The sequence below is a fragment of the Embiotoca jacksoni genome, unplaced genomic scaffold, assembly GCF_022577435.1.
Source record: "Embiotoca jacksoni isolate LCO1_2020_lvr unplaced genomic scaffold, fEmbJac1.0.p SCAF_14, whole genome shotgun sequence".
Lineage (NCBI taxonomy): Eukaryota > Metazoa > Chordata > Actinopteri > Embiotocidae > Embiotoca > Embiotoca jacksoni.
The window spans coordinates 11,849,582-11,872,083 of NW_027185274.1; the positions used below are offsets into that span (position 1 = coordinate 11,849,582).

General features: G+C 40.7%; 1 protein-coding gene across 2 annotated transcripts in view; it reads right to left on the minus strand.

Moving 5' to 3' along the window:
* LOC138197269 (cGMP-inhibited 3',5'-cyclic phosphodiesterase 3A-like) overlaps positions 1-22,502 on the minus strand; it is a 55,316-nt gene that overhangs the window by 31,542 nt on the left and 1,272 nt on the right. The window lies entirely within an intron of this gene.

Here is a 22,502-nt window from a genome sequence, read left to right on the forward strand (position 1 = left end):
AAATGTTATTGTTTAATTAAAATATATGGGTCATTCTGAATTGGATGGCAGCAACACAAAGAAATTGGGACGTGGTCAATAAAAGACTGGAAAAGTTGTGTAATGCGAATTTAAAAAAAAAATCCTGGTATTCTCACAACTAATTAGGTTAACGGGCAACCAGTCCAACAGATGATTGGTTTCAAAAAGAGTTTCCCAGAGGCAGAGTCTCTCAGCAGTGAAGATGGGGAGAGGTGCATCACTCTGTGAAAGACTGCATGAGCAAAAAGAGCCAAATCATAAAATTATTTGCAATTTTACATTGAGCAACAATATTGTCATATAATAATTGTTGGTCAATGTAAAATTGCAAATAATTTGGTGATTTCATCCTCTATGGTAGATAATGTAATTAAAAGATTCAGAAAATCCGGATAAATCTCCGTACACAAGGAACCAATATTTGATGGTTGTGATCGGTTTGTCGCGACATCCACAAATGCTGGTTGGAACTCTACCATGCAAAGAAAAAAACAGATATAAACATGATCCAGAAACACCGCTGCCTTATCTAGGCCCGAGCTCATTTAAAATGGACTGAGGCAAAGTGAAAAATACTATATACTGTGGTCTGATAAATCTAAATTTGAAATTATTTTGGGAAATTATGGATGTTGCATTTTCTGGGCTAAAGAGGAGAAGGACCATGCAGCACAGTTCAAAAGCCAGCATACATGATGGTGTGAGGGTGCATCAGTGTCCATGGCATGGGTAGCTTGCACATGGGAGGGCACCATTAGTGCTGAACAATATATACAGGTTTTGGAGGAACAACACAGTGGTCTAACATGCCCCTAGTCTAACTCTTTTGAAAAGTGTCTGGCATCAAATTGAAAATGAGCATATATTTATGGAAATGGGTTTGTATATGGTTACAACTGAGATAACCCAACATCAGAGGTAAAGTCAGTCAAATTAATGTTTACATATAATTTTGAATCTTCATCACAAAACAATTAATTTTGTCTTGCATCATTAATGACCATCACAATGTCCACTTAATTCACTGTGTTTTCAGATGTCAGAGTAAATTGACTTGTGCACAATAGCTATGAATACGTAAAAGTTAGGCTAGAGACCTTGGGGGAAAGAGCTTTCAAAAGACTTTATTTCACTATATAGTATGTACTGTGTATACTGTAGACTATGCGTGCTAAAATTAAAACTGAGTTAATGCTGCCTATAGAATATGCAGAGTTATAGGATTTAAATTGTAGTAACATGTAGTAATGTAGTAATATTTATCTGTTCATTCATATCTCTACTCTTTTCGTCCCCTGTGCATGGATCGTGCTGATGGCAGCCACTAACATAGCCTTAGGCAAGTATGTGTGTGTATGTGTGTTTCACAGTGGAGTTGCATGACTAAGGGTTTGCATGTACTGTCAAGTGAAGGCATGCATGTGTCAGTCAGCCAGTTTAGATTTGTACATCTCTTATTTGTATTCCCCTTTTCATGTTTGATGCATGAACTGCTACGTGCGGTTTTGTAGTTGTATGTTATCATGTGTCTTGTAGAAGGATGCCTTGTATTCAGTGATAGCTTTAATGCTTAATAAAGCTGCACCCTTAGTGATTAGAGGACCTGCTTCAAAACACAGTGCTGTAAATGAATGAAACGAAGAGGAAGACTTAAAGTGACCGTCTCTATCAATGTGAGTAATGTAGGTTTTTACAAAAGGTACGACCAGTGTTTCTAAGTCATCGTGCAAGGTGTCAATAACAGTAAAAATGTTACGGAGTGTAGGTAGACAAAACGGATCTTTTGTTCACAACCTTTTGGCTGATAAGCGTATGACATTCCTGAAAAATAATGATGCACCTCAATTAGTCTCAAGTTTTTTTTTTAAGATGCCTGCCCTTAAGAGTCCAAGTAGCTGGTGTTGACAGCTGAACATTAGTTGTAGTAAGCTAAAGGCAGGTATTTTGCCAGAGTTGGCAAAGCCCAAAATTAGAACAGTAATTAAAGTATTTACCTTCACTGGAGGCCAAGAGGCAGACAGAGGATGCCCTTGTGCCCTTTCTCTATTAAAAACGTAATATTTTAAACTCAACAAAATAAGATAAACTTCAGATGTTCATATGTTTATTGATGTTTATAACCTGACACTTGTACCAAAGATATTTATTTAGCCCAAATGTCCACTTTCACTGTATTTCAACAACTATGTTCAATGTTGAACATTTAAAAGCATTTCTGTATCACTGTCATGAAATACCTCCTGTTTTTTTCAGGTTTCAAACTCTAAATTAGCAGAAAACCAGCTTATTTTATTTGTCGATGTCATGTCAGTGTCACTTCGAAACGTTATCCATGAAATACCCTATCAACAACACCCAACCTTATTGCTAAAAGGAAAACATCCCTTCCATTATCTATTTATCATTGATAGATTTATGTATAATCAAATACAATCCTTTCCAAATACTAGTTCATTTCTTGATTTAACTTATAAGAATTTGTCTTGATGAAACCTAGTAGAAAACAGTAGCATATATATAAATTAACTACAAACAGTTCACGAACAAGGACCACCACCTCAATTAAGTATTAACAGAATTTATTGATTGTGATATGGTGGAATGCAATGGAGACACTGCAGTTTGGGGAAGGCTTAATTGAGAATCCACTGTGGCTCTTGGGCCTTGCAGATCCCCAAAAAGCCTTCCTAAGAAAGCAGTGATGACTGAGTGATGCGAAGGTCTTGGAAGTTGTGATGGGTGTAGAGCAGCTTGGAAGCCCATCAGACTATGACCATGATAACGTGATCTGGGACTCCTCTGTTTGGGGAAGACATGGCTGGAAGGTGTGCCAAGTAAAAGAAGACGGCAGAAAATCCAACATTGTGTATGTGGGGGTGTAAGCAGGCACAAGTGGAAATGTTCCCAGATTTCATGGCGAAGAAAGCTTGATAGGATTTGTAACTGCAGGTTATGCGTTAGTGGCTGGCAGGGGTTTAGACGTGGATGTATTGAAATTGAATATGGGAACCACGTAGCCGATTAGGTATGTTTGCTTGTTAGAGTGGAGCCAGCAATCCTTGTAAATGAGGCAAAGGTCAGATAAGCATAGGTGACAACTTTAGAACGAATTGGTTGGGAAGGAGTGAACTCAGCATTTCGCAGGAAATGGAAGAAAGCAGCAAAGCAAGGACGTTGGTTCCTGGGCGCACGGCAAGCAATTTGAGCGGTGGTAATGCAGCAGGAGAAGAGATCGAAGGCAAAAGAATATGCAGAACACGTTCGACTCAGGTATGAAAAACTGAGTAAGTGATGGCCACATGGGAGAGCGCATGAAAGACATGATGGTGAGAGAGTTTCTTCTTTATTATTGATGTCGACAACAGAGAGGTTGTGAGAATGGATCTTTTTTTGGCCTTTACTCCCATGAAGGGGAAGCGATGACTACTGGAAGGTTTTGTTGATGGTAAAGAATGATGGAGGGAGTTTTGGAGAAATTGTTTTATTTTGGTGGCCATTTAGCGGAGAAAAGTCCACCGCCATGAAAATCTCCTGAGATTGGCCGAAGGAACGGCATCTGCTGAACTTTGGCTGAGTTGGACGGTCAATCACTGAGGAAGGTGGCACTGTTCCAGTTGACGACGAGATGTTGCCATTCCTGCTTTGGATGAGCTGATGAGGGTGATGAGTCCGTTGCTGGGGATGTAGATGGAAAATAGTGCTGTAGTTTGATAAAATGGGAGGATGGCTGAATCTGAAACTGGCATCCCAGTGCCCGAATTGAGTGCTGTAGTTGGAGGAAATGGGGGGTGCCCTATTTTGGAACGGGCATGTCAGCGCCCAAAATAACCTCTGCAGTCTGGTATAATAGGGGGACAGATGAAGCAGAAAACAGCCATCCTGTTGCCCAAACTGAGTGCTACAGTTTGATGAAATGGGAAGACCAAAGAATCTGGAAGCGGCATCCATGCGTCCAAAATGAGCACTATTGATTAATGAGATGGGAGGATGGACTAGTCTGAAGCTGGTTCCTTGGTCCCTGAAGTGAGCGCAGAAGTTTGGTGAAATGGAGGGATGGCCGGTTTGGAAACAGGCATCCCGGTGTCTGAATTGAGCACTGTGGTTTGGTGAGTAGGAGGACAGACGAAATTAAAACATGCACAGCAGTTCCCCGAATGAGCGTAATAGTTTGAGGAAATGGGAGGACTGGCGAAACAGAGATGAGCAACCTGGTGCAAGGAGAACGGCGAAACTTTAATGAAATAGGGAGACTGAAGAATTAGAAGTTTGGAATGACTGTTGGAGTGGAGAGGAAAACTAGCATCCTGGTGCGAGGAACGGGATGGAACTGTTGAAAATGAAGCATTTAGGAGGGGGGACCTGGCGACCCAATGTGGGAAAAGGTTCAGAAACTATATAAAATTAAGTATGGAGGATAGGTACCCGATAATTGAATCAGAAAAACTGTTAAAAAGAAGTATAGAGAGAGAAACTGGCATCCCACTGCAGGAAAACTGTGGAAAATTAAGGATTAAGAAGAGAGGGCATCCCGCTGCCAGAAACAAGGCAGAAACTGTAGAAAATGAAGTTCCAGTCCAGTAGGTGGCAGTAATGCACCTTAATGTTGGTCTGGCGACTGACGAAACCCAAATAGAAGGAGAAGAAGAAGCAGGTGAGGGGAATAAAGGACAGGAATGTGCAAACCTGGCAACCCGATGTTGTGAGAGTGCGTGGTGACATCACGGGCAGAGACCGAAGACTCCTTCCTGAAGGGAGATTCTTCCTTTTGAGGTGGCCCGTGAGTTTTGATCAAATAACGTAGCCTCATAATCGGAGTTCCGACGGAGCGTAGTTTGTTCGTAGATTTCTTAATTTTTTTAAATTTTTGCTGGAGGTGAACAGCTGTTCCCGGAGATGGCGGAACGCTTGCGCAGGTTTAGGAGGAAGGAGGAGACCCACTTTTGTGATGGTGACTTTACAGATAGATGATCTTCCTGTATGTCGGACGTCAGACGGTATAGGTTTTTTAACATGGTCCTTTGTGAAAGCGGAGTTTATGGGTTTTCTGGACGGTGTGAGGACTATCTGCTGAGGCGAAGAGGACATCGACAGATGTTTTGAGGATAATTTTAATAATGGAGCTGATTAGATTAGATTTAGATTTAGACTTTATTAATCCCACAGTGGGGAAATTTAGATTGCGAAAGCAAGATGAACGACCGGCGTGGTGTTCTGTGGGTCTGAACAGACAACAAGAGCAGACAGATGTGCCGGATAGGCCGGGTATTTATAGACGCATGACCGGAAGGGGAGTGTTTGAGGTGTGGTCCTGCTCCTGAAATTCAGATAAAATTATCTCCAAGTAAAACCTCTGGCCATGTGTTCCTCATTGAAATTAATCTGTTCAAATTGAATTTTATTGCAGTGAATGAATGAGTAAATGATAGATGACAGAGGATAAATAGAATAAGAGTCATAATAAGTAACAAAACACATTTAAATTTATACCACTCCACCATTGCACCATCAACTTGTCATCTTTACTTCACCGAGGAAGCTGCATCACATGCAAATAAGCCCTCATGCATGCAAAAATACTCATCTGAAACACACACACACACACACACACCATTTCATCTCAGTCTTCCTCCTCCCTCCCTTCTTTCCTCCAAGGCTCCATGGCTACATGAAGTGCTTTTCCCTCGTGTTGTTGTACCCATGTTAGGCTACTGACGCCAGCTTGTCATTCTCTACTCCTATTACTGTGAGAGGTGAGTGCGTCACAGCTTCCACAACCCACTTCTCTCTGTCAGCTTTCTGCTCTCGCTGATTGACACTGACATTGCCGGGCGTTAGCATTTCAGGCTGAGTCCCATGGGAACATTGTGAGCATCCAGAGACTGGTCTTCCATTTGGAACTGAATGCATAATGACTTATATTTCATTTTGGGTCTGTGCTCTTTGAATTTGAGCTCTTTCATGATTATTTTTAAGGAGGATAACTGATAAGACATATTCCTGCTAAAGCAAGTTTCTGCCATTCTTCTGAGAGAGATTTGTCTGATAAATAGCACTGAGTTTTTCATGAATTATTCAACTTTTTTGTGTAATTGTATTGATTGTGATATCTGCTTTGCATTACTGTCAGATATTTATGAGAATTTGCAATGCACAAAAAGTCATTTTTGCAGGCAGCTGCAAGTGTGATTTGTGCTCAACACTGACATTCTTGGGTAAAAATAAATATAGGGGAATAAGGCTCATTGTGTAGTAAATTGCTTGTAAAAATTAAAGCCCCTGCACAGGTATTTTGCATCACACTGTCTGCTTTGGTCAGGTTGACTGGAGCAGTGATGTGACCAAACTGAATTTATAGCATGACAAAAGAGTCAAATTTGTCCCCTTAACAGATGCAACAAAGCTAATAGAAGTAACCCAGGCGCTGTGCATAGTTAATAATAATGATATCTAAGCAGCAAAACAATTTTAATCTTTGCAAAAATGTATATTTTCTTTGGAATCTCAGCCTGTTGCCATATGCAAAACCCACAGGAAATCACAATTTTATGTCTGTTTATTTGAGCAATTTCTCCTGGGAAAAATTAACCCACATCCTCTCGAAGAGGCCAATAAATACAAAGTATCCACTAAATAACCTGAGGATGATTTGATTATTTCTCAAAATCAATTCACCAAGTTGGTCCTGTCTCATTCAGGGGTACATAAACAGACTATTGTAAAGTCCATATAGAAACCTAGGACTCTTGTTGATGTGTGTATCTTGTGTGTACACAAAAGATAGCAGTTAACAATGGTGTGAGAGACCAACAACAAAAAGAAAGACACTGAGTAGAATGAGAACAAATCCACTGAAAGGAAGCAGCCCTTCTGGCTAGTTCTATCTTCTGGCTGAACCAAAGACACTCTGTATGTTTCACACCAGAGCTGCTTCACCCAATAAAGGCTCACTCATTGAACTCCTTGTTCAATGAGATTGGAGAGAGGGCAGTAAAGAAGGAAAAAAAGTGGGAGGAGGATCAAGAGAGAGTAAACAAGCTGAATGAAAAAAGGGAACATGTCGACAAGCTGCTGCATCAAGCATAAAGGAACCAAACAGGCCGCACATATACTGTGTGTGTGTGTGTGTGTGTGTGTGTGTGTGTGTGTGTGTGTGTGTGTGTGTGTGTGTGTGTGTGTGTGTGTGTGATTGAGCAATTGAGACAGGGAGAGAGAGAGGAAAAGAGAGTGTGTGTATGTGTGTGAAGTGCATGTATCATCCTGTATACACATCACAGCCCAAGGCCAACTCCTTCGTCTGCTCTTCAGATGAGAACCGTGCGCTCACTTTGATTGTTTTAACAGCTCCTAGATGAAACTGGGTGCCCTTTATAGATTAGATCCACTTATTTCTGAATTTTGAAACTTGACCCGAAACTAATTCTGTACTCCATACCTGGTAAATATAACCTGAAACACAAATTACTTATACGAAATATATATTCATAGGTTACAGATTGTAGGATCTGCTGGTTTTGACTGTAACATCTATGTCGGGGCAATGCTCAATTAGCCCTCTAAAGCGTGTGTTTTGCCAAATGAGGACTACAACCTAAATCTTTCTAATAAACGCAGTTCTTTACTCACTCCACTCTCCATCTAATTTCTGATACCTTTCCAGAATGTGGTGGCAATGGCAGCAGACTAAATAAGGTGCCCAGACATTTCTCTCACTAGCTATGTTTTCCACTTCCTCCTTGGGGTATTCCCTGGTCAGCTGAAGGAAGGTGAAGGAACTTTGGCTCTACTCCAAGCTCCACCTGGATTTCTGAGCCTCTCACACTATCTGAGGTTCGGCCTTGCCACGCTGAAGAAACTAATTTCAGTTTTTTGTATTCACATCATAATTTATATCTCATTGGAATATAGATAAACCAGTAGATCTAAAGTTTGTCGTCTGGCTCAGCTTCCTCTTCACAACAGTCTGGTATAATACCTGATGCAGAACCAAATCTCTACTTTACCCAAGACCCCAAGATACTTCCACTTCTTTCCTTGGGACACCGACTCCCCCTAAACTTGGAGTAACATGTAGGAACTTGGAGCTGTCCTGCATTTTGCCGGCAGAAAACCATGGCAAGACTTGAAGGTGCTGAGCTCATTCCAACCACTTCATATTTGGCCTCAAACCACTCCAGTGCAAACTACAAATGGTCAAGTGAAAACATCACATCATCTGCAAGAGCCGTGAAGCAGTTCTGAGATCCCCAAACCTGACATGCGTTGAAATCTTCACCATGAAGAACTAATGATAAGGGACAACCATGATGTTGGACAACACCGCTTGGAAACATGTTTGATTTCCAGCTGAGAATATGGACACAGTCACTCTGGTTATATAAAGACCAGCTGGCTAACATCAGTGGCCCTGATACCCCATACTCCCATCGTACCCACCACAAGACTCTCCAAGGGCCACGGTCGTAAGAATTTCCAAGTCCAAAAAGCACATTTGGACCGTATGAGCAAATTCCCATGACCTCTCCAGGAACCTTGCAAGGGTGAAGAGCTGGTTCCACAGCCAGAAAAGTATTGGCATTGTTCCTCTGGATCCTTTTTTCTGCAACCTGGCACTAGGTGAGTGCCCAAAAGCAGAAGCACACCCTCCAGTTCTACTTTTTAAAAATATGAACAGGCACCATGGTCTGCCAGTCCACAGTAACTGTACCCAACCTCTATGAGATAATGAAGAGGCGCGTCAGCCAAGATATGCTGAGTGTAGCGTACCCCGCCGATTGAAGTTTGGCACTTAAACTGATGGTTCACATTTTATTTAACCCTCCTGTTGTCCTCGGGTCAATATGACCCGCAGCTGTGTTCAACCAAGGTCTATTTTATTTCTATATTTTTATATTTTTTGGGATCATTGGTCATCATTCTTTAAAGAAACCCTCACAGCCTCCTTGTCACCAATGATCCCAAAAAATATGAAAATAAAATAGAACTTGGTTGAACACAGCTGTGGGTTATTTTGATCCAAGGACAACACGAGGGTTAAACATGCAACCAACGTAAGAGCTTGTACCCTGTCTGGGGGTGCTAATGATGCAAGCACGGTGGTGCAGTGGTTAGCACTGTCACCTCACAGCAAAAAGGTTCTGGGTTCGAATCCGGTCCTGGGCCTTTCTGTGAGGAGTTTGCATGTTCTCCCTGTGCTTGCGTGGGTTCTCTCCGGGTTCTCCGGCTTCCTCCCATCATCCAAAAACATGCACCTCAGGACTGTGCTGACAGGTCATCATTGTAAATGAGAATTGGTTCTCAATTGATATTACCTGGTTAAATAAAGGTCAAAAAAAAAAAAAAAAAAAAGCATTGTGTCTTCTGCCATCAATTTACCGTTTAAAACATTCTCCTTCCTTCCGTTTCCCGCGACAGGAAAACAAGCTTGTGCTTTTTAAAATAAGAGCGTCGGAATAAAAGCGGAAACAAGACTGTGGAACTCAAAGGAAAAAATACAAAATAAAACTGCAAAATACCTCAGACTACCTCAGACTCCTCTGCTAATAATATGACTGAGACCTTCCTCAAGTATTTCAACTTTATCGACTCCCCAAAGGTTATGTTGTTTTGGCGTCAGGAGTTCCTCCACGTACTCTTTCCACTTCCCCCACAATATCCCAAAGTTTGAATATGGTGTTCATACCCAAATCTCATCACGATTGTCAAAGAAATCTGAATAACCTGAATTGCTGTTTGCTGCATAAGTACGAACACCAGTCAAAGCCTTCCTTTCGGGGACTCGCAATCACATCGTGGCAACTCTCTTGTTTTTCCAGGGAGTGCTCCAATTAAGCCGGAGGCTTTAGAGAATCCCCTCACCTGCCTGTTGCTTCTGACTGTGGGCATCCACAGAAAAGGATAGAGTCCAGCTCCTCTCCTCTAAGTTGGTTCTAGAACCAATACTGCGTGTGAGATGAGCGCAAATATATCTAATTTGTATTACTCCAACTCTCGTTACTTCCCCAACAGGAAGGTGACATTCCACGTCCCCAATTTACGATGCCAGAAATTGACATTCCGATGCTATATAGATTTAAAACCGAGTATGACCAATGAATAGGAAGTGAAGGTCAAAACAGACGACTCAGCTGCAGAGCTGAAACAGGCCCGGCTTCAGTTTGGAAATGCTGGGATGATTGTGAATTCAGAGAAGGCATATCAAGAGTGAAGCCAGTCAAAGACACAAACACTCACACACAAATGCGCGCGCAGACACACATCAGCAGTGTCTTACATAACACAGTGAGTGATGGCAGCTGAGGACACAATAATACTGCCTTTGGCATTTGTCCTGTGAAAGTTGGACAGAGGAAATCGGGTGAGTGGGAGAGAAAACAGAGAGACAGCCAGACAAAAAGGACCGAAAGTGAAAGACAGAAAGAAGAGGGATGACGGGGGGGCAGAGAAAGGCTGAAAGAAGGAAAGATACAAAGAGAAAAGACTACACATGTCCATGCCCTGAGGGGAAATGCCCCAAAGGAAAATATTACCCAAATTAATACTGCAGTCCAGTCATTTTCATGCCCTCTCCACATCTTTCCCCTAGACTGTTGCACCAAACTATCGTCATAGTCATATACCAAAGTAGTTTTCTTTACTATTTCCTACACAACATTTCAATGTCCTTCAAACCTTAGAGTAAAGTTCATACTTCAATATTACCCCATTAGTAATCTATGATGTTAGGTGAAGTGAGGTTTGTGTATTTTTAATAACCAATGCATGGATGATATATCTGCAATTTACTCAAAAGCATTTAACAAATGGAAGTATCCGTTGTATGTACTGTAAAACAATTGCTCAGAAATTAACTACAAGTGTGTACATTCCTCTGAGACACGATTTACTGGAAAAATACTATTCATTTACAGATTTGACCTGTGCAGATTTAAAATTAAAATGACTTATCATAAATGTTTGATCACAGTTTAATTTGCATGTCCCCTTAAAAAGCACTTTTAAGATATTAGATCAGATGGATCGCAAATTAGACCATCTGCACTACTGAAGGAAGTTTACCTTGAAGCTCTTTGCTCTGAAATTCAGATGTCATGTTTTGAAAATAGTTACATTCTAGAAATACACAAATCTTGGGGTTGACAGCAACAACTTTGAAAGAAAAGGTCTGCCCCATAATGTATACAATTGAGATTTAATAAGAAGCCTGATTCAAGTGGACCTTGTCCACATCGGAGAAATGACATATGAGACACATATCTGCGCTTTACATACTACATACTGTAGTGGTGTGGAATATGCATGGGACAAATAAGCATCTGTGTAATGGCACCAAAAAAAGTTGGCCTATGGCCAGTGTTCATTCCTGTATTTAAAAACTTGCCAACAGATTTGGGAATCATGTTCTCATCCTGTGTTTTGGTAGTCAGGCTTCCCATGATTTTAATTTGAATTGAGATTAGACTGTTGAAGATCTTTATTCCCTATATAAATTGATATGTTATGATACTGAGTGATGTAACTTGTATTCAACTACACAATCCAGCTAATTGCCAACTGCAGTGATAAATGTCTTCCTGTAAGGGGACAAATGTTGAATATGTCAAGACCATAAAAACAGAGTGAAAACTTAGAACATTAGAACAACTGAATGGGTCCATTAAATCACCCCTTACAAAGTATCATTACAATCTGTTAGCCATCATTTCACAATCACAATCCACTTCCCCATCATTATCATAACTTCAGACATATTTCAAAGGAGCAGGTATACCAGAGTTTCTGTCTTGAAAGCGCTTTTACGCTCTGAAAGGCTCTCCTGTCAAAACATTGTGCACCATGTAAAGACAGCTTCGCATTTTTATTTCCAGATGAAACCACGAGGGGACTTGTCTCTCAACACAGACAACCTCTGGCAATTAGCTGCTATATGTACGTCATCGCAGTGAGTCTGCAGCATGTGTGTGTCTGTGTGTGTAAGTGAGACATGTATGAGTGCATTATGAGGGATAATGGAAGGGAAAAACACTCCCAGATGCATGTGATGCAATTATACCCTTGATTATCTGATTGGGTAATCTACAGGCAGGCTGGAGGCGTCCAAGACACACACACACACTGCCGGCAGACTGTTGACTGAGCAGTAACCACTAGGAAGGACAGTCACATACACACCTGAACTTGAGCATGTGCTCAACGATGCAGATATACAGTGCATCCGGAAAGTATTCACAGCGTTTCACTTTTTCCACATTTGTTCCAAAAAGGATTAAATTATTTTTTTCCCTTGAAATTCTACACACAATACCCCATAATGACAACATGAAAAAAGTTTTTTTTTTGAAATTTTTGCAAATCTATTAAAAAATAATAAACGGAAAAAAAAACATGTACATAAGTATTCACAGCCTTTGCCATGACACTCAAAATTGAGCTCAGGTGCATCCTGTTTCCACTGATCATCCTTGAGATGTTTCTACAACTTGATTGGAGTCCACCTGTGGTAAATTCAGTTGATTGGACATGATTTGGAAAGACACACACCGTCTATATAAGGTCCCACAGTCAAGGCACAGATCTGGGGAAAGGTACAGAAAAATGTTAGCAGCAGTGAAGGTCCCAATGAGCACAGTGGCCTCCATCATCCGTAAATGGAAGAAGTTTGGAACCACCAGGACTCTTCCTAGAGTTGTCCGCCCGGCCAAACTGAGCGATCGGGGGAGAAAGGCCTTAGTCAGGGAGGTGACCAAGAACCCGATGGTCACTCTGACAGAGCTCCAGCGTTTCTCTATGAAGAGAGGAGAACCTTCCAGAAGGACAACCATCTCTGCACCACTCCACCAATCAGGCCTGTTTGGTAGAGTGGCCAGATGGAAGCCACTCCTCAGTAAAAGGCTCATGACAGCCCACCTGGAGTTTACCAAAAGGCACCTGAAGGACTCTCAGACCATGAGAGACAAAATTATCTGGTCTGATGAAACAAAGCTTGAACTCTTTGGCCTGAATGCCAAGCGTCATGTTTGGAGGAAACCAGGCACCGCTCATCACCTGGCCAATACCATCCCTACAGTGAAGCATGGTGGTGGCAGCATCATGCTGTGGGGATGTTTTTCAGTGGCAGGAACTGGGAGACTAGTCACGATGGAGGGAAAGATGAGTGCAGCAATGTACAAAGACATCCTTGATGAAAACCTGCTCCAGAGCGCTCTGGACCTCAGACTGGGGCGAAGGTTCATCTTCCAACAGGACAACGACCCGAAGCACACAGCCAAGATAACAAAGGAGTGGCTTCAGGACAACTCTGTGAATGTCTTTGAGAGGCCAGGCAGAGCCCAGACTTGAACCCGATTGAACATCTCTGGAGAGATCTGAAAATGGCTGTGCACCGACGCTCCCCATCCAACCTGATGGAGCTTGAGAGGTCCTGCAAAGAAGAATGGGAGAAATTGCCCAAAAAGAGGTGTGCCAAGCTTATAGCATCAAACTCAAAAAGACTTGAGGCTGTAATTGCTGCCAAAGGTGCTTCAACAAAGTATTGAGCAAAGGCTCAATACACATACTTATGTATGTTATATTTTTGTTCTTTATTTTTAATAGATTTGTAAAAATGTTAAACAAACTTTTTTTACGTTATCATTATGGCGTATTGTGCGTAGAATTTTGAGGAAAAAAATGAATTTAATCTATTTTGGAATAAGGCACATAACAAAATGTGGAAAAAGTGAAGCGCTGTGAATACTTTCCGGATGCACTGTAGTTAACGCCAAGCAGAAAGGCTGTGATGAAAGCAGTGATTTGTATTCAGCACAAAACATTTGTATGTTGTATTTATGCGCTCTAGACATAGAATTTTGTATATTGGGAGTATATGTGATGAAGGCTTTTTCCTGGGAGCTGTGTATCATGGAGGACTGAGGACACCGAGCTGCTGATTGTGTTGAAACATTTGAGATGAACATACATATGAGGCAGTGTGTGTGTTTGTATGTAAAGAGAAAGAGAGATATCGCTTGACTGCGTACGTGATCTAACCTACAGTGGCACTTCAACCGAATCTGAATCAAGACCTTGCTTTATGAGGGCACAGTACATCAGGGAGATTCACCAACGCCAGTTCCTGTGTGTTTGTGTGTACAGCCTGTCCACATGTGTCTCTGTGCAGTAATTGTTATGGACACTAAATTAAACACAACAGAAAAGGACTTTAACTTTAAAAATGTAGCTGTAAATGCATTTTAGGTTGTATGTGTAAATAAACGTAGGCAAATTGGAGATTTACTTAAAACTACTAGCACAGTAGACCTACAGTAAGCGTTAAATTCTCATTTTGGTGCTAAATTATAGAGACATCAGTTATCTTAAAATGTGCTTTATTGCATTAATAGACAAGTATGATCACAAGACTTGACAACAAATTCCGTGGAATAAATACTTTATTAATTAAAGACAGTAATTTGTCAAACCGCAAACGAACATCTGGATTTCCAAAATTCGAAAATGATTGCGGTCTTCTCAATCTTGTGAACATTGAGTCTGATCACCATGGTTTCAGTCAGATGACTTTTTCTGACAAGAGTCACAGTTTTTACTTACTAGTGGCCAAAAGTTTACAGAAACAGTGGCTTAAATAATGCAGCTTCAACTTTCCAAAAAGAGGTGGCAGCGCTTAGGTTGTGAATAAATAATCTCACTCATGTAGTATGTAGAGGAAAAGGCTCAGAGTAACTGTCATCACAAAATGCAAGATATTAAGAGCCAAAAGCGAAATATGTAATTGGTTCTACATAAAAAATGTGGATTCTCAAAGGAAATGGTATCACTGTGCAAGATTAACAATAAGTAATGCCCTCTCCTCCAAAATCAACTATAGTATTGCTTTTAAAGGATGAGGCTGGTATTGTTTTATCTTTTTTAGCGATAATAGACCAAAAACAAACAACGAACTTATACAGCAAACAAATCTAAAGCCACAGCTTGATTTAGCTTCTTTTATAAACTACTGGTATATGAGTGGCACATTCCTTCTGATTACAAAGGCCAGTCTAGTTTATTCTGGAATAACACCATAAACAGTAGTTTTTCTCTTTGGAAAGTACAGTAATTCTGGGTCAGGCTGACACACTGCCTAAACTCAGACATGCTGCTCAGTATTTACAGTAGTGTCCTATTTCACCTTCCTTCTTATTATTGCTACCTTGCACTTACATTTGCCCAGAAATTAACAGTGTCTAAATCTGCTCTGACAACTTTGGAAATAATGCTAACAACAGTCAAGAAGCGTCTGGTTGTGTGAGCTCAAAGTGCCAAGAAGAAATATACATGTAACACAGATGAGTCATTGTTCATCATAATGAAGGAAAATGTGTGCAATAGTATGGCTCATTGGCTCTTGTGTTTTTTTTTTGGGGGGGGGGGGGGGGGGGGTTGGATAATTATAACACAGAGGCAAGTATCAGTCCTATTAATCTGATAACAGAATAAATTAATGGGATTTGCTGATAATTATGAAAAGATACAATGAAACAAGCAACATTTTAAAGTTAGTTATCTCAATCAGTAGCAATGCACCACTATAGTGCTGTTGGGCAGCTCCCAGGTATGTCACAAGATGTTAACTAAGTCTGAAAACCAAGGGCACAGCTGTGAAAGAAACACATAGAGAAGTACATGCCAACCATTCCTGCATAATATTTTAAAATCCTGCCTTGATTCTTGGGATCCCAAACTGCTTTGCTCTGTATCCACGCGGAAAAAGAAATAGGTAGACAGATAATCCCTAATTATGCTGTGTGCAAAGGGCCTTGAACTTTAGATTTTCTTGAAATCTTAAAGTGTTAATGTCATGAGAGTAAAGCTCTCACGCACAAAAAAACATTCAGTGCAGAACTGTTTATAAGTCTCCCTTGCTAACAGTCTGCTGCAGGGTGAGAGTGTTTACTGTTGTGCAAGAGAAAAGCAGACAGACATACAGACAGACGTATGGACAGATCGAGAGTCTGCTCGTCAATGCTGCCCCCTGCCCAGGCCAACCACCCTCCCCCCTTTCACCTCTCACCAAGCATATTTTGGAGCTAAAACACACCATTGAATCAAGTAACAAGGCAATCCTTGTCCAAGGCCACCAAACCTCATCTGGACAGCCAGCGGGGAAGCCACTGTATGTGTGCGTGTGTGTTTGTGTGTGTGAATGTGTGAGCACGTGTACAGTATACAGAAGTGGCCAGGCTAGGTTAAAATTATTTGCTGCTGCCTTTCAGCAGCAAGCTGTGAAGGCTACTCTCTCACACACATTTTTCTGCTCTTGCTCTCTTTCCCCGGCCCTGTCCTCTCTCTGTGGGAGCATATGGCACAGAGCCATATTCACATTACAAGCACAAACACACAAAAACACTCACATATGTAATATCTGACGGGCAAACCATAAGCGATGAACACAAACTTGCCTCGACAGTACATCTGTGCGTCTATGTGAGAACACAGGGCGATGGTTTGTTTAGAGCAGGAGCAGAGGGGTTGAACACAGGGACCAGATAGTTGTCCTTTTACCATCAACACTTCGGCTGTGCTTGGCAGCAAGCCTCCTCTCACTCCACCATTTTTGTTCACCCTCCCTAGCCAATCTTTCAACACTTGCTTTCCGCTCCTCTCGCTCCGTCCCTCTTTCTCTCTCACATAGTTCCTCCTGCATTTGGTCCCCTTGAGCTAGTTTGTCCCTCCTTCCTTTTGCTCTCTCTCTATCACTCACACACACACACACACACACACACACACACACACACACACACACACACACACTCCTCAAAAAACACACACTCACCCATATTTTGTGACTGCTGCTTGTGACAGGCTGGATGCAGCCTGTCCTAATGCCAGTGTGTTCTCTTTTTTTATGGTTGCCTTTACATCACTGTCATCAGTGTCAACCGCTCTGTCTGCCGTTGCTGATGAAATTATTCTTTCAATAGCGCTACAGCTGCACCTGTGGCAGCACAGATGTGATTACTAAACTCACACTTTCTAACCACTTTTTCTTTGACCTTGCCTAATTTCTTCATTTCGTGCCTCCAATATTGACCACTTTTCTGTTTTAATTGTGCGATGTTTACAATACGCAGAAACAATTTTTTTTCATGTTGTTTGCATGACATTTACAAAACTAAAATCCACTGTTTTTGTTCACTCATCTCCTTTATTAACTGCTGTTTGTGTGTTTTTGCATATAATCAGGAGCTAGGAACAAACACACAGAACAACTTCAAGATGAATATATAGTGTATATCTGGTAAGTTCATACCTTGCTATTATCAATCCATTAGAATTAAAAAAATTCACTATTATCTTCACAAAAGTATATATTAAGTTTGGATGCCATTCGAAGTAAGATATCTCTGGAGACTGGAGCAGGTTGTGTGTCTCCTTGGAAATGTATGAGAGAATGTGTGCCTTCCCTCAAATAGATTTCAGAGCTCTTAGCTGCTTTAAAATCTGCCGCTCTCCCTCCTCTCCCCTCCTGTTTGGCAAAGATACTATATATGGGGATGAGAGCATGAATATGCTGTGTGAGACAGAATAGCCTTATTGATGGTATAATGTAGTGAAGCTTGTCATAACTTTGCAATATTTGGTTGGACTTGGATGAAACAAGGATGCTCGCATTTGCGTGATGAACTCTTGCCAGTGTAACAGAGACGACAAGAAAATGGCATGACAAAACATCAAAGAATTAAACACTTTGAAATATTGTTGCTTTTTTTAGACAGTCTATTTATGGCTGTCGTTATCTTGTATACAGCAAGTGATTTTCAATTCCGTGTGACCCAAAAAACACTACTTCCCAAAATCCCCATCCCACTGAGACCCTGGCTAAAAGACAAACAACTTCTGTCAGAACACAAGCCCTCTGTAGAGCTCCAGAAGCATCGTAATGCAGAAAAAATTCATGTCAAAGTACTCAAATAATAAGACTCTAAACTGCATCATGCTGAGTGTCGAAACTTCTTATTACAATCATATGACATTCTCCATGTGTATCAGCAAAACAATAAATCCCATTCACCTTAGAGAAAAATACAGAAATAAAGCCATGGAGCTGAGCCAATGCTATTTCCCAGTTTCCAGTTCAGCAGAGTGCCTGTCTTGCCTCTGGCTTGGCAGGCTGCACCAGCCTGCTTCATAAATACTGCACAACCAACGCTTGATGAAAACCCCCACTTCTCTCAGGTACAACTGCACTCTGGAGAGCTTCATTATCTACAGTACGGATAAACTGTAGCTACAAACTGTGTGTTTGAGTCAGAGAGAGACTTTGAGATAAGGGAGGGGAATGGGCAATAACAAAATTATCAATTTGAATTTTTTTTTTTAAATGTCGTAAAATATTCGCTACATACTCATATCACCTGGACAGCATGCAGGGGCAGTAAGAGGCATTAGGAGATTTACGTTCTTTTGACCATGGTCCTATGTATGTTGTTTGCTGTACTGACTGTGTTGAAAACTCAGGCCCTCGTTCACACGTTCACAATTGCCTTCATAGCTTACGTCATAGAGAGTAAAACACTTCTGACACGAATGAGTCATCAGCATTTTAACGCATTGTCACTGAACGACAGGTGTAGCGCTGCATAACATTAATTAACACCTGGTAAAAGTGAAAAATAACATTAAATCATCAGCATTTGTTTCACTACTTTGAATAAACTTTTGTTTAAAATGTTGACACCCAAATAAAATGAGGGAAAGTAGATCTATTGCCCTAAATATCCAACAAAAAAAAGATTTCAGACAATCTACACCACATAATAATTCTGTTAGCTCTATTAAGATATTTCTATTTTGATACATACCACATCCAGGCCACCGAAGATTTCTGATTGGATGCCATGTGCTCATTAAAATGTTTTTGTCAATAACGATACCACAAGATTCACAAAGTGAACAGTTTAACAACTCCTGAGCAAGGTGTATTTAATTTAGAGGTTACTATAACAACACTGTATCACACTACTTACAAGTTAACTCACATCAGGTAAAACTAACTGAACCTCTGGTTAAACTAACTACCTAAAAACCAAATGTATAGTCATCTTTCTTTAGCTGAACAGTGACAGAGTATACGTGCAATGAATGTGTAATGTAAATAAGGGATCACTGACAGTGATGAGCCAACAGACATTTATCACCTGACTGCAGCTATGATGTTTTAGCATGAACAGACAAAGTTTTAGTGACTGACTGGTGAAGAAAGTTGATTATCGGAAAGTAAAGAGCATGACGAGGTGTACAGGACAAGATTCACAGTCAACTTCCTTTTGTTAAGTGTCCAGAAAATGAAATTATACATCATCGTTGGATATCTATAACTACAGATGGTTGAAATATGTACTGTATGTTTACAGCTGCAGTGAATGAATAATCTGAAAGTTTTAATATTTTGACCGACTACTTTGAAAGCTAAAGTGCAGTTTAGTTGTTTGTGTTTCTCGCTCTCTGTGCTCCACATCAATCTCCATGTTCCTCCCACTGGTCCTACAGATTAAACATGGAGGATAGGCTGCAGGGGGACACGCTGTCCTCAGCATCTGGTCAGCTGACAGTTTTTTTAAGTTTCAGAGATCAATTTGTCATCATTCCTGTTCCAGACGTGGCTGAGCCGAATGGTTAATGGAGCTGTTCTAATACAGATAGTCTACTAACTCAGTGTTCCCTGGAAACCAATTTGCAATGGACAACCAAGCATCAAGAGTCAGACAGCTGATGTGGGAACAGCTCGCACTTCCTGATGAGCGAATGAAACTTGTGACATGGGACAACGTGTGTAATTCCAGATCATGAGCGCTGCTGTAATAGGGCATCCGGTTGCCCATGATCATTCATAGACCAGGTACCACATCATGTAAACTCACTTATAATGCAAACACTAATGTTTGGCTTTTTAATGAAGGGCTAGATCTTTGGGTGTGCCTTTACAACTGGATAAGAGTGATTTGCCCGACTGCTTAAAAATGGCATCACATCTTGACTACAAACACCAATAAAGGGATATTGATCCAAAATAAAGAGAATGAGATATTTTTGTTTTCTTTAATCAAGATATTCATCAGTCTTTTTTTGGCTTATCAAAAAGAATCTCACTAAAATCTACAATACAAACACCTAGATGGAAAATTAGACCACTGCAAAAATCTGGTTTAAAATAGGAATTTCAAATAATAAAATGTACTATAAATGCTCACCTGAAGTGCTGTTTTACTGACTTAACTTTTTTAGTGACTCATAAACGCTTGTTTGCATTTTCTCTGTAATTCTACTTCTCTATTACTTGAAGCATTTTCTAAGCAGTGATTAGAAACTGGCCTTTATCATTGTGATCTGTGGTGATAAGTGTGCCATTGGCTTCTTGTGGTCGAGGCAGATGGCCGCCCACCTCTGAGCCTGGTTCTGTCGGAGGTTTCTTCCTGTTAAAAGGGAGTTTTTCCTTCCCACTGCCGGAAGTTTTTCTTCCCCAAAGGAGAGTTTTTTACCTCCCAGCGGCTCACGTGGGGATTGTTGAATTGTTGTGTTCTTCTGTATAATATTGTTAAGCTCTGTTGTAAGGACTTCACTTTGTTTAGTGCCCTGAAATAACCTATAGTGTTGTGATTTGGTGCTATATTCATACATGAAAATGTAATTGGTGTTAAACTGAACAATGTTTGAGTAAACAAAAATATAAAATCCATGTGAACATCATTTTAAAATGATCGGCCTCTTTAAAAATGAAGCGTATATAAAATAGCTACGGAGTATGAAGGCTAGTGTGCAGGCACAAACAAGGTAGTGACCTCAAAGAAACCTCATAACAGAGTATTAAAGTGTAAACTATAATTACAGCACAAATCAATCCATTCATTTGCTCCCATTAAGCTCTTTCTTCTCAGTCACATTTTCTTTCCCTCCCGTGTCTCAAAATCCACAAATGAAATCAGGGTAAACTTGAGGAAAAAGACTACCATAACCAGGCCTATGCTGCCTCTTTAGCTATAAGTCATACATGGATGCTGATCAGTATCCGCTCACCCACCCAGGATGATCACTGAATCCCAGCAGTACATACGTGTGCATGGATTACCATTTCTATTTCCATGTGGTGATGACATTGAAGGTTCGGAACGTAGTACTTCCTCATTACATTATTTTTTGTTCTCAGTTTGTCACCAGAGGGCATGAGAACAAATGAGGGCAAAGACCAGGAGAGTAGAACAGCAGGTAGCCTTCATTAAAGGATGACAGGTGACTTTTGTGATATCAAATACATTATTTCGTTAGCTTTTTCTTTCTTTTTTTTTTCTATCAAGCTCACTTTTACCAAGAGAATTATTGTTCTTCAGGGATGTCTAAGCTCAAAACAAAAACTTGATTTGGGGCTAATTCTGCAGGGCATGTGACATGGTTTATAGTGCTTTAAATTCCAACCCACCCCCCCTTTAAAAAAAAATTAATGCTCAACTTTCTGTAAATCTTAGCTTGACCCTTAAAAGTGTACTCAGGTCATATCCACAATTTCAAAGTAGATGAAGTATTCATTAGTTCAGTATTGAGGTGGAGTTTAACAGTCTTGATTAAACAGATTAAGAAATACAGTACAGAAATGGGAGTTTAAAAAAAAAAAAAAAACAGTTTAAGAAAATATGTCCAGAAGTTTAAGTTGGATGACAGAGCTCTGCTTCAATGTCCACTGAACCAGAATTTAAAGTAGAAAACATCTACTTCATTCGTGGATTTTGGACACATCATGTGCAGCATAATAAACATCTTCCCATGTATCACTATACCATCCTTTATGTTCTATACAATGTGAGTCTCTCTCCTCCTCCCCCCCCCCCCCCCCCCCCCAAAAAAAAAAAAAAGCCCAAGGACAATTATTGATAAGTCCTATCCTATTTAAGCACTATGCCAAATCCTCTCTGCTGTTATTTCTTTCTGCCATAACGATAGCATGCAACCCAAGAGGCTCCATAATGTGTAAAGTCTGGCACCCCACCACTGGCAGTGCAGCAACCAGGATAAGCAGAGGCTTTCAAAATATTTAGATGTGACTTCACACCTATGCATGCGCGCACACACGCTCACAGGCACACAGTAACTTGGCATGATAAATGCACCACCCATTTGCTTGTCACCAGCACCGACACAGCGCAGAGCTCAATGATGATGACCAAATTAACAGCAGTGTCCGAGAAAAGGCAAACTGCAGTGTTTGAAGGATAAAGAGGATGTTGCAATTCAAAACACCAAAGAAGGCATAAATCATAAAAATTGCTACAAGAATAGCGATCAGCCTGATAAACTATAGCTTTGATATGGGGGCATGTGGAGCAAACACGCCATTATTATTATTATAAGAATAATCCTTGTTATTACATTCTGTTATTCCGGATGGTCCGATGTAATGAACGAAACGCGCGTAAAACTGCCACACATGCCATCAGAGAAAGAGACAGGATGGC